Genomic DNA, 14164 nt, shown 5'->3' on the forward strand with positions numbered 1-14164 from the left:
TATCATGCCTGGTTAGACATACACAGTGAGGACAATAATAGAAGACATTGATGTAAACATTGGACTTTTGGACCCATAGTGTAATTGTTTGAGTTTTGTGTGAAATGTTTGGAGACATTTTATGCACATTTTAGAGTGGTAAAAGATGGCAAAGTTTGAAAGAGGGGACTACAAAGTGTTTAGCGGAAGTACAAACAGGGTTTCAACTGAGTAGCCTACTACTCCTTTAACACTGCTTCTCTTTTGCAGATTTATTTTTCACATGATCATACATACACAGTTTTGCAGTCGTCCATTTAGTTTGACAGTTATTGAGAGTTGATTTGAGTTAAAGTTGATGCCACACCACAATTTGGAGGTTTTGGGTTTGAGCCTCAGTGAAAGCTTGGACTTTGAAGAACTTCCCAAGTGAAGACTGAAAAGCTCTGACAAAAATGACTTGACCTTGTAAGACTTAGTGGCTCATGGAGTTTGGCAGCTGCATGAAAGTTATGAGGTTGTGGGTTTGAGCCCCAGTCAGTCAGAGAGTTTTGAGAGTGGACACCCAGACGAGCGAGGCAGCATGGCTACAACAGGCAAGAATACGAAGCTATACCACTTATACCCACACGAAGGCAGTGTAAGGCTGCACAATATACAGCAGGGATACTCAACTTGCTTTGCCCGGGGGCCACATTCGTGAAATGATAGAAGGCCAGGGGCCAGTTAATAAACAAACAATATACATTTTTCTGTAGCGGATTGTAGGTTTTTGGGGTGTCAGCCGGAGTTTAGTCTGACAATGTTGTGCACACCGGATAGTTTGTTAGGTTAAGTTAGTTAGGTTAAGTACATACATAAGTGCCTGGGTAGCGAGCAGACGGCGGTATTTGACATTTTAGCAGCTAAATCATAGATTATTGAAAGATATTCCATATTCCAGACTGAAATGTTATAATAGAAGTGGAGTATTGGCCAGAATGACATGAACATTTTTTTTGCAATTCCATCGCGGGCCTCACAGGGGGCGCCCGCGGGCCGCGAGTTGGGTATCACTGATATAAATCTTGAAATCAACCATGCAGCTTGACCTTGCAGAGCAATGCTTCTTGAACTGTTGTAATGAGATTCTATTAGCTTTGCGCAGAAACAGCCGGTAGAAATACTTATTTTGTACAAGTAACTGTACTTTTACTAAAATAAAGAATGTGTGTACTTTTCCCATATCTGTTTATTAGTCCGGGAGCCAAAGGCTGTTTTTTTGATGAACCTTGTTTCGTCTGATAAAGTTTTTTTCTCTGCTGATTCTTGTAGTTTATGGGTACCTATTCAAAATACAGGAGGGTGCCCGGTGAGCACCCTTGAGCATTTTTAGATATTAACCCCTTAACTCATTCAGGGCCAGTTTAGGACTGCCAATATTTAGCACAGGCCAAAGATTTTCATAATTGTTGGTCATCTTTCAAGACCCACAGTAAATTATCTATTAGCACCAGAGTGATTTGCAATACCTCAAAATGAAGATGTACGTCTCTGGGTTCACCAGGGGAAAAAAAGTGAGCTTTTAGCATGTTCTGTACTCTACTTATAGCCATTTATATACACCCTGTTTTCCCCCAGAAGGTCTCCCAGAGAAAATAAACAGGAGAAAAGGCAATTTTTGTAAAAGGGCACAATCTCAGGCATAACTCACTCTCAATTCTTTTATTTTGAACTGTATTGACATCAGACATGTAAATATTATTCGTTAGGACACAAATGACAAAAAAAAAATATATATATATATATATATATACACATGAAGTGCTTTTTTTTTTACATTCAACAATACAGTTTACTCGGTGTGAGTGTGCAGACAGACAGACAGACAGACAGACAGACCGACAGACAGACAGACAGACAGACAGACAGACAGACAGACAGACAGACACACACACACACACACACACACACACACACACACGATCCCCCTTTTAGATTTCTAACCCCACATAGGATAAGCAATAACCACGCCCTGTGGCGCTGGGATTGGCCAGGAGCAACACTGGAGGGCACGCAGCCCAGCGATTTCATGAACCAACTGAAGAGCTCTTGAGAAGGACAGCGGGCTGCTGTGACTGCCTTCTGCCCGCTGCTGCCTAGCTGTTCCTGTGTTTATTTTGATTTGTTCTGGTACACCCGTCCTCGTCCATGTCTCCCTGTCATATCCTCTCTGCTTTGATCGTTCCCGTTTTCCCCTCGGCTATTCAACACGTCCTCACCGCCCTCGCAAACTGATCGATCATTTCCTCATTCCTCCGATGATCAAACACATCTCTTGATTACTTTCTCCCGTTTTCTCCTGGCTGGCACAGAGGAAGGCGACTCCAGCTCGTGCAGCGCGCCGAGGGCGTTTCAATGGCGTTTCTCCTGTCTGCACAAGGAAGCGTTACCCGTTTTCTACTTTTCCTCTTGCTCAATTTCAAAACAACAGCTGCGGTATGTGTTTGATCGCGTGCTGTCGGCTACCCTTTGAAGGCAGGGACCTGTGTCTGTGTCACAGGCTGGGCAAGTGTTTGCTGCAGGCGCTGCATCAATAAAAACAAAAACACGTCATTGGCGGGGAGGGCTATTTCTGATAACACGTCAAAGACGTCATTGGCGGTGAATGATTTAAGTGCCAAAATCACATAAAAATCTGGATTTATGAGATTTCATGCAAAATACTCATCAAATGCATCAAATTTGCTTTCTCCAATGTTTATTCATAAAGGAGCAAGGGTGTCATGTATAATGTAGCCCATTTGATTAACCCACCATGTGCCCCCCAACCCCCAATAAAAACATGAAATAAGCAGAGGACTTTTAGTCTGATAAATCACTCCCGGGTGTTGAAGCGGTGCATGTTTGCACAAGTCAGACCCTTCTCCCCCACACCCCTCTCTCTGGCACTGTGTGTGTGTGTGTGTGTGTGTGTGTGTGTGTGTGTGTGTGTGTGTGCATGTGCGTGAGCGTGACTGCGCGCGCGTGTGTGCATGTTTCACCGGCTTTGAGCTATAACACTTTCTGTCTCTACTCTCAATTCCTTGTACTTTTTTTGTACTTTCTACATCCTTCCTAAATGCCACAATCAGTGCTACCCTTGCTTGAGTCTGTGCACTTGGGCCACCCCAGTCAAAATGGCTGGGACACTGCATCTCACCTCACAGACATCTCGCCTCACATCTCGCCTCAAACAGACACACATCACTTATAGGATGTCTATATAACGTCTTGGGGGTAGAGATGTAACGGTATGAAAATTTCACATCACGATTACCGTGACCAAAATTATCACGATTATTGTATTATCACTGTATTCGCAAAGAAATGCTGAAAATGTTCAAAAAGTACTGAGAGACTCACTGAAATCATTTTACAACATTTTATATTGAAAACTCCGATCCAAAAAGGATTGATACACTCACTGAAATCATTTCTCCAAGGCTGCATGTTTGCACCTGGGAGACGGTTGCCAACTTTGGTTGATGATGGACAGTATTTACCATGTTTTTCAAAGCACTGTAATCACGGTATCACGGTACCACGGTTTTAATGATAATGAAAATGTTAAACGGTACGGTTATCGTAAGGAATTTTATCATGGTTATCATTAAACCAGAGTTTTGTTGGGGCTATATGTTCACTGATGGCTGATAGTGGGCTCTCTGGAGTTCCGGTAAGAAATTTCCAGAAAGCAGATGACCTGATGAGAGCCTTGGATCAGATTGCGAGTCAGACCAGAACAGCCAGACTTTGGGTTTAGGTCTTGGTGAAACCAATGATGCTGATGATGTCATACATCTGGGCTGAACGTGAGGGTGACTGGCTTCTCCATCTGACCATATTCCAGAAGATGCTTACCTACTACTTTGCAGCTGGCCATGTCAACCATGTCAGGTATGGCCTCTACTATCTTCATTCCATGGAGAAGCTTCCTCCACAAAGCAATTTTCTCCAGGGGCAGCATGTGATGCGACACATTACTGGAATATGGAATGGCCTGTGGAGCAACCAGTTCACAGAGTCCACTTTCATGAGGTACGGCCACAGTGATGGAGGGATAATTGGATTACCGTGAAGCCATAGGCACTGAAGATCTGGGCCCTGAGCCACCATATATGCTGCAAGATTGAGTCAGACATGAAGGAGATGGAAGAGGATAAGACAGATAGGTTCATCTCTATCACAAGGAGGAGGCTAAAGCCATGGGTTAAGGACATGCCAAAGACTTTGTCAGAAACTGGAAACCTGCCTCCATCCATTGGATCCCAATGAACATCCAGGGGAAAGCATCATGAACATCAAGATCACCCTACCAACTGTCAATGTAGACAGTGCCATAAAGATTGGGGAGGCAACAGTGGCGCTGGAAGTACTTTTAGGTAGGGGGTGCTGCAGCACCAGTGGCGCTGGAAGTACTTTTAGGTAGGGGGTGCTGCAGCACCCTCAGCACCCCACTTCCAGCTCCCTTGCAGCAAGCTGTCTTGTAACTTGTTACTTGACAAAGTAACTGGTATAATATTACTGAAATTCCATTGGTAATAAGTTATATTACTGAGTTACTGCTAAATGTAATATATTACATGTAATATGTTACTTTTGTAATGAGTTACCCCAACATTGCTGGACAATGCAATGTAGCACTATGGTATAAAATAAAAACGGTAACTATCTCAATACAAGTCAAATTTCCCAACACACACTTGCACAATGAATGCTTTGCGCGTACGTACACTTGCGTGCGCGCGCACACACACACGCTCACACAAACACACACACACACACACACACACACACACACACACCCTATCGAACGTCAATATGAAGCAATTGTATTTTCTCTTATCAGTAAGCGCACCTTCCATCCTTCCTCTTGTCATCTCATGGAACAACGCTGTCATCATGACAAGATGTTTTTATCAAGTCTATCAAACGGGCGAAACATTGTCATGGAGTTTATCTGTACTTATCTATATTTCTTCATAGCAGTGGGCTGTGCTGTGCTCTTAAAATACCACGTCGTCAAAGTTGGCGCAGTAAGAACTGAGAACGGGCCCTGGCAAAGGACTCAAATTGCCACCCCAGAAATACACCTGTGTTCAAATAAGAACACACATTCTAAAGTGGTGCCATTTGTGATATATGCCCTCAAAAGGCAAGGCCATCTCTGTCATGTCATTATTTTTTTGTAAAAAAAAAAGTCAGCAATCTCGATAACAAAATGATTATGCTTATTCAACATAAAATCAACATTCTCAGGTGCTGCTTAAAGGAAAATTCATTTTTTTTTACACCCCGGACCTTATTTCCAGCTTAAAATATGATGTTTTAATCACCCAGATAACTTTGGTTTCATTCTGATCGCCATAGAAGATATTCAGGTCCGAGTAGAGTCCTGGAACTGGCCAAAACGGGCGAACGGGGCATACGTATTACACACTGTAAATAACGTATTTTCTGCAATGTAGCGGTTTATATCCTCATATCATCTCATCCATAAATGAACATGAATGGGTCTAGTCTCCTCCGGACTGCATCGGGCAGCTTCGGGCACCCTCGGTTTCCTCACCCGGGGTCTGTGAATCCAACTCTCGCCCCAAGTCCTGCTGAAGTCTCCTGAGTTTCCTGCTGACTCCTTTGTCTACCTGGCTATTGTCTACCAGGAATCACCGCGCACCAGGGCCATTTTCCCGTGACTATCGACTTGTTTACAACAACGGATGAAGAGCTAATCGAAATTGAAGAGCGGACGAGGAGAGAGAGGAACAACAGGCCAGGGACAAACAAGCACTGCACGGCCGAGAAGAGAGGAGGAATGCCTCTGTTGGGTTCACAGACCCCGGATGAGGAAACCGAAGCTGCCCGAGGCAGCCCGGAGGAGACTAGATGGATTCACGTTCATATGGACAAGATATTATGGGGATATGAACCGCTATGTTGCAGAAAATACGTTATTTGCAGTGTGTACTACGTACGCCCCATTTTCGCCCGTTTTGGCCAGTTCGGACTCTACTCTGACCTGAATATCTTCTATGGTGATCAGAATGAAACCAAAGTTCTCTGGGCGAGTAAAACATCATATTTTAAGCTGGAAATAAGGTCCGGGGTGTAAAAAAACTGAATTTTGAAATTGAAATTGGATTCTCAGGGTCTGTGATTTTTTATTGTGACGTGTTCCAACTGAAACAGGGTAGAGAGGTGGGACATAGCATGTGGAGGAGTTTGATTTGACCAATGGAAAGTGGGCGTGTCTGGGATTAGGGACCATTATTATGGCCTTGAGGGCAGCAAGTTTAGATGAAACCACGCCCCGAACTCATTTGATTGGTCACCGCAACTGTTAGGCATGCTGTGAGACTGGTGGATTTACGTGCGGATACTTAATGTCCAAGACACACTTGGTAAACTGAAGTCTCGATAACTAGGAACGCTGTAGCACTTGATAGCTGAGTCTGCAAAGTTCGAAGATGGAAACTGTGCAGAAGGTTGCCGTGAGGTTAGTCTATGAACAACTGCAGAGGACTTGCAGAGCAAACCTTTATAGGTCCCGAATATGACATCACCTTGTGTTATGACATCATCAGTGAGACCATCCGAGAGGCATGATTTAAGACAGTTATGAATCATGACATCATCACCGTCTGTGACATCATCAGTGATCTATGACATCATAGTAGGAATGATGACATCATCCTAACAGTACCCTCCCCTCTACGGGCGCCACCTGGCGTCCAATGAGACCATCAAAAGATGTCACAGTCCGGTGGGGACCACCAAAGACGGTGTCTCTGACGCAACACTTCAAATTCTGCGGGCTCCGAAGGTGGAGTCTCAGCGGACACTCCAAACTTGGAAGAAGGAGCCAAAGGGGGTGTCGCAAGCTCAGAGAGCGGAGCACCAAAAGGCTGTCCAAATCCAATCCAATCCAATGGCTGAGCCTCAACCAATGCTGCCGTTCCCGAAGGCAGAGCCACAGGAGGCTTCTTCAAGTAATCTGTCTCCTGCCAGTGCCGGCCTGTTGGTCAGAACGTTTCCTCTGCTGGACTAGAAATAGCTAGAGGCTTTCTGTGGCACTAACCAGGCTGCATGCCCCCCAAAAGGCAGCAAGGGCAATGTTAGAAGATTTTGAGAAGACCTGGCCATAGGGATCTTACAACACCATCTCAAACAAAGTCTCACCATCTCAAACAAAGTGAAGACAATGACAACAACCAAATCAATCCAAGTTGGCATCTCCACAATTTATGACCTAAATGCCATCGATTCAAGCGTAATCACACTGTTGTCTAGTGACCATGAAGTTGACATGAAGGATGTCCTCGCCTATGAGCTGGCACCAGTCCCAACTGCCATGTTTACCGAGGATGGAATGTGAATTTGTAAATCCAAGTCTACACTGAAGAAGTCACTCCAAGTCAAAATCTCCAGGAGGAATGCCAGTGTTGCAGATGTCACTGTCATTGATGGATCAGCCCTTCTTTGGACCATCCACTGGCCAGCTGATGGCATCATAGCTGATTTAATCTAAAATGTTATGACACGACTGACTTCATACCTATGAGACATGATTACAGTGTCAAGTCCATCACCCGAGATGTCAGAGAGACAGGGGGTCAGCTAGAAACACCATCTCTTAGCTCTTATGTGAGGAACTGACCCAAACCTTTCCATCTACAAGTTGGTGGTGACAGGGGAGGAGCCATGTGACATGGGGAGGTGACAGGGGAGGAGCCATGCCCCATTGAGATCAGGTTGGAAGAAAGAAGGAGCCGATATGATCTACAAAATCAGCAGGAAGAAGCTGACACCAACATTGTCCAAAAGGTCCAGTGTGCTGGAGAAGCATATTAAATCTCAGTGGTTTCTGATGACACAGATGTGTTCATCCTACTCCTTCACCATTACCATCAGGAAGGACTGGATGTACCACGCATCATGGAATCGCCCCACAAGGAAAGGGCAATAGTGGAAATTAAGTCAACACTGGCCAAGCATTCACAAGTTGTGAAGAACCTTTTACCAGCCCATGCCATATTGGGATGCAAAACTGTTGCGTCTTACTATGGAAAAGGCTCTGTCATCAAAGTCCTCAAAACTGTATGAACTATCGGCCATTGACAATGACAATGTGGTTGCACTGTTCCAGCAGGTCCTTGACCAAGTCACTGCCTTCATCTCAGCCTGTTCCAAACTTAGCTGCTCTACCACCATCGAATGAAGCATTCATTGAGAATGTTAAGAAGGGCCCACTTTCATGCAATCTTGTGGTGAAATCTCAATGTAAATCTGCCACTAGCATTGAACACTGAGGAATTTGGATGCAAAAAAAGACACATGCAACAGGTCACTGAGCCCAACCATTCTACCGGAAAATTGAAGACTTTTCCCAGACACGTTTTGGAGATGAAAACCCTTCTAACTCCAATAAGTGCAACTGTGTGAAGTGCATGGTTTGCCATGCACAATGTTCTGTGCATGTTTCAGAGTAGGATGCTCAACATCCAAATAGGCTTAACTACCGTGAAGACCATCAGCAAAATGTGGCCTTCACTTCACACCTCCCAATGTGTATCATCTACTCTGAATCTCTACTTGCCAATGAGCAAAGGCTCAATCGATGTTCTCATCCAGCGCGACCCATATTGTCATAAAAAGTTCGTTTTGCTGGCACGGCCTAAAAGGGTTAATATTATGTAATTTGGAATGAAATACATTGTACATGACCTCCTTTATGAATAGACATTGGAGAAAACAAATTTGATGCATTTGATTTTAGTATTTTGCGTGAAATCTCATAAATCCTTATTTTTCTGGGATTTTGGCACTTAAGGGGTTAATATCTGAAAATGCTCAAGGGTGCTCACCGGGCACCCTCCTGTATTTTGAATAGGTACCCCCAAACTACAAGAATCAGCAGAGAAAAAAACTATCAGACGAAGCGAGGTTCAACCCCATGGCTCCCGGACTATATCGATACTGTGTAAAATTAGTTCAAATGCATGTCAACGGATTACATGTGGTTAGAAACTGACAACTACTACCAATCACAGTTATAATGCCTGAAGCTCTAAAAGAAACTTCTGGAATTGCTGAACTAGTAACTAGAAAGTTTACCATAAAGGGACTAAAACCCTCAGTCTTCTGATCCAAAATCGTACACCTTGTCCATTAGGCCAGGTGATTTGGGCCCTGGCCCAGCAGTAACTTCTAAGTAACTTCTTATTTATTTGCCACTAGAGAAAAGGTTAGTCTAAAAGCCCATCATAAAACCGTTGTAATCATTTGCCATTCAATCAGCTGCACATCAAAACCTTGAAACCTCTCCTTCTGGGTCCTCGGACTTTGATGGGTGTGCCACTTGCCAAGACTTGAAGTGTAACCAGCAGTCCCTCAGTTTTAGCACATGGTCTTTATAGACTTGGCAGTGGACATGGATCAGAGGAATCAGCAGCAAGATGAGAAACTGATATATCAGAGGAATCAGCAGCAAGATGAGAAACTGATAACAAGATCCAAACTGGAGTCAAACCGATCAGAGTAAAAACAGCTGACATAAGCTCACAGATGGAACAGAGCTTTTCTAGTTATGCCCTCTGAACAATGGCCTGTTCACCACACACACCCACCACACCCTGACTTGAGGAAACCTGTTTGGTGGCCTCACACAGATCAATCAACATCCAGATCTACTGGATCCCAGCTGATTTAGTACCTGGAAAGATCTGGTCCAGGTGACATATCAAAGAAAGACTGTAGGATACCGTGTGTCCTGGTGGCTCACCTGAACGACGGAGGCTCGGGTCCGAATCCGACCCGAGGTCCTTTGCTGCATGTCATCCCCTCTCTCTATCCTCACCTTTCCTGTCTGCCTACTGTCCTATCTAAATAAAGGCAGAAATGCCCCCCCCCCCCAAGACAAACAGGCTCAGATACAGGAAAAGAAAAAAAATCACATACATCATTGACATTTGGCATTGTTAACGTGGTGCTACCAGCCGCAAAAGGTGCTTATGTGCTAGTGAGGGATATTACGCATAGGACCCCACCCAAGGGGTCCACAGGAAACCAACCGGGCAAGCTGTCCATCACCCCTAACCCTAGTCACTGCTCATTAATAATTTTTAACCTCGTCAAAGTAGCCCAGAAACGCGTCCCAAATAGTTAAGAACTTTCTAAGCGAGTTGGTTCTCAGGAACCTGAGTCTCTCCATCTGTATAACAGAAACCATGTCCATCAGCCATACTTGAAAAGAAGGTGAATAGGTAAAAAAATCAACGTAAGAAAAAGGATATTTACTGAAGATTTTCAGGCTCTTAAGTCCGGTAAAGAACTTCCTAATTGTGAAGCGCAACTTTCTTTTTCAAATCACACACTCATATTCCTCTCTTACCTCTCTTGTCAGACCTACTTCAACAGTCACAGATCAAGGTTTAAAGCTACAATATGAAAGCATTACATGAGGAGGTGGGCTACTATAGCTCACTCAGATAAACATTTGGATGTTGTGTGATGTTCAAAGGTTGTTTGTTCAATCCCTGCCTCAGGCAGCACCAGTGATTTGTTTTTTTTAAATCATCATCAGTAGTTTGAACACATGATGAAATAAGCTGATGTAGGAGTCTAATCAGTCTCTGACTCTAGCTCAGTCAGATAAACAGCTGCTCACTCGTTCAATTCCAACCTATCTCACTCTTTATGCTCTCTGTGTTGTTGTCATTGTGAACACAGTGTGTAGAATTCAGAAGGTGAGCTCTGAACAGCTCATAGTTCAGCAGGATCAGTCGCTGTGTCTGTTAGGTGGACTATTGGTTCGATTCCTGATGGAAGAGAGATAGGCTATTACAGCATCGCCGCTGTTTACGCCTAGCGGCCAGCTGTAATATTCTCAAATTAATCATAAGTGTAATAAAAACTAAAAGAAGATTGTTACGCCTATTTCCACTTTTATTCAATGATGATGAAAGTTCAGTCTGTGCACATCCCAGGTTAGAACTCGCAACCTCTCCCTCTGAAGGCAGCTGACAAACACAATGTGAACCTCAAAGGCACTGCCACTGATGCTGTATTTCTCTCTGTATGACTGTATTCCTCTCTGTATGACTTGAAGTGCCTGGCTATAGGTCAAAATCTGGAAAAGGCTACTGCATATTTTAGCTTTCAGTCAATTTATAAATAGTTAAGTAGACTCGGTTATGGCAAGAGATTCATTTCTGGACTTTAATTTAGACTCTAGATCACCTTTCTAAATGGATTAAAAGCAACAATACAGAATAACAATTTCCTGGTTTCAGCCTCACTATTTATATAATTCATGCTAATTTCCAGGTTTGGCGATTAGTTAGCTCATTATAGTAATTACTCAAATTGCCCAACATATGACATTTCAATCATAAAAAGTTCATAAGAAACATTACTGGGTCATAGAAATTTCCAGTAGACTATTCTTGTGACACCTTGCCCTAAAGCCTAAATGTGTAAATGTGGAATGACACTAGAGGTTTAACACAGCTTTAAGCAACCACCACCCCCCAAGCTGAATGTACTGACTGTACCTGAAGGAAGCCTCGCTTTCATGTGAGTGAGAGACATATATAGAGAGAGGGAACAGAGTTAAGCCAAAATTCCGCTGTAAACAGTTTGACTTGTCTGGTTTAAAAAAAATTACATTTCAGCTGTCAATCAACATAAAGCTGGAGAGGAAGAGAGAAGAACATGCAACAAAATCCTGCCCACTTGATTTGTACCAGAGTTACTGTGGGAGGACTGAAGCTTACATGGTAAACTACACACCCCAAGCTGAATTTTATTTTGATTTTATTTATTTTATTTTAATGTACCTGAAGGTAGCCTGGCTTTCCTTTGAGTGAGCAACATACATATATATATACAGTATATATATATATATATATATATATATATATATATATATATATATATATATATATATATATATATATATATATACATAAAGTCTCAGAAAAATGTAATGGTAAAAAACAAAGATAAGAGCTCTTCCTTTGTTTTTTTAAATTTTATTTCAGACATTTTATGCTTTATTGACAGACGTATCGTGAGAGAAGGACACAGAGGTGTGGGAGAGAGACAGAGATAGAGAGAGAGAGAGAGAGAGAGAGAGAGAGAGAGAGAGAGAGAGAGAGAGAGAGAGGGAGAGAGAAGAACACGCGACAAAAGCCCACAGGCTGGATTTGAAGCAGGTCACTGTGGGAGGACTGAGGCTTACATGTAAACTAGGGACTCCAGTGATTGTATTCAGGTCATACAAGCCTTAGACTCAGTGGACAAGGACTCACTCTTGGTCACTCTTGATGTGGAGAGTTTGTATACAAATATCCCACATCAAGGTGGCCTCGAGGCAATAGACCACTTTCTCAATCAGAGGACTGCTTGCACCCCCAGTACTGCCTGTCTTAAAGAGCTTACTGAAATAGTACTTACTAATAATTTTTTTATGTTTGAAAAACACTTCTTCTTACAAAAAGGTGGGACTGCCATGGGTAGCAAAATGGCTCCCAATTATGCGAATCTGTATGTGGGCCTTCTTGAGACCAATTTTATTCTCAACAAGAATTGTAATCCTTTTCTACCTTTTATCCAAATTTGGAAATGCTACATTGATGATATTTTTTTGATCTGGACTGGGTCTGCCTCAGAGTTAGCTGCTTTTCACACATTTCTAAATGATAGCAGTGAACATCTTAAATTTACCATAGCCTCTGATGCTGTACCATAGATTGTATATGAACTTCCTTGACATTTTGATTTACAAAGCCAATGGTAGACTGAGCACGGATTTATATCGGAAACCTACAGACCGTAACTCCCTCCTCCATGCTGACAGTTACCACCCCACACCTCTTAAAAAGGGTATTCCTATTGGCCAATTTAAGCGTATACGTAGGACCTGCAGTTCAGATGTAGCTTTTAAAATGCACTCAAAGGATCTTGAGACACGTTTTCGACGGCGGGGCTGAACCAGCTTCCAATAGATTTCAGCATTGTTCACAAGTTGACTGTCTCTCCACTAGAGAGAGACATAACGGAGAACGACCAATCAATTGTCTGATCCAATATTCTCCCCTTGGCAGGCAGTTTGAATAAAAAAAAAAAAAACACTGGTCCATTTTAAGTTCTGATCCTGCTCTGAATAAGGTTTTTTCTGTCTCACCACGTGTTGTTTACAGAAGACCTCCCAACCTGAAGAAAACTTTTTGAGGCAACCCACACCCTCACATTTTCTTAATAACATTCCCGATGGTAACTATAAATGTGGTGACTGTGCCCAATGTAAATTCACCCACAAATGTCATACATTCAACCATCCAGTGACGGGTAAAACATTTAAAATAAAGGGTATCATCAGCTGTACCACATCGAATATTATTTATATGATTAGATGTTTGTGTGGATCAGTCTACATTGGCAAATCTTCCAGAGCTTTAAAAACCATAATATCTGAACACAGGAGTGATATTAGGACTAAGGATTTTAAGAATCCTGTGGCACTCCATTTCTTCCAGGCCAAACATTGTATTTCTTCACTCAAATATTTTGGTATAGAGCATGTCAAACTGCCACCTAGGGGAGGTGATATTAATAATTTACTCCTTAGGAGGGAAGCTTTTTGGATCTCTACCTTAGACACCTTGGCTTGAATGAGTCATTCGATATTAGACCATTCCTTTAATTTTTTTTTTTTTAACATTTGATAGACTTCATCACTTACCCTCATCTGTGAGTACATACTCACTTAGATATTTGTGATCAGTCTACATCCTGTCTGACATTAGCATTGCTCACTTTAGCTGCCCTGGAGGTAATCCCTCCCTTATTTCTTTATTTCTATTTTAATATTTATGTGTGGGCATCTTTATCCTACCCTTTGCAGAGCAACTGCCTTGGCCCCTCCTTTTCTAAATGTTTCTCTATAGAATGTTTTTCTACATAATTGTTTTAAACTTGCCCTTGCTCCTTTACTGTATTTTCTAGTGTACCGACAACTTTGCTTCCTACACTAGGCTATACTATCTTAAAATGTACTTTTTTGTGTATTATGTCTTGAGAATGTCTTTCTCCATTATTTTGTTTTTCATGTGAAGCAAGATGCACCCTGTGATGATTCACCTTAATGGTTGATTGCTTTCAC

Source organism: Poromitra crassiceps, assembly GCF_964638095.1.
Source record: "Poromitra crassiceps genome assembly, chromosome: 3".
NCBI classification, from domain to species: domain Eukaryota; kingdom Metazoa; phylum Chordata; class Actinopteri; order Beryciformes; family Melamphaidae; genus Poromitra; species Poromitra crassiceps.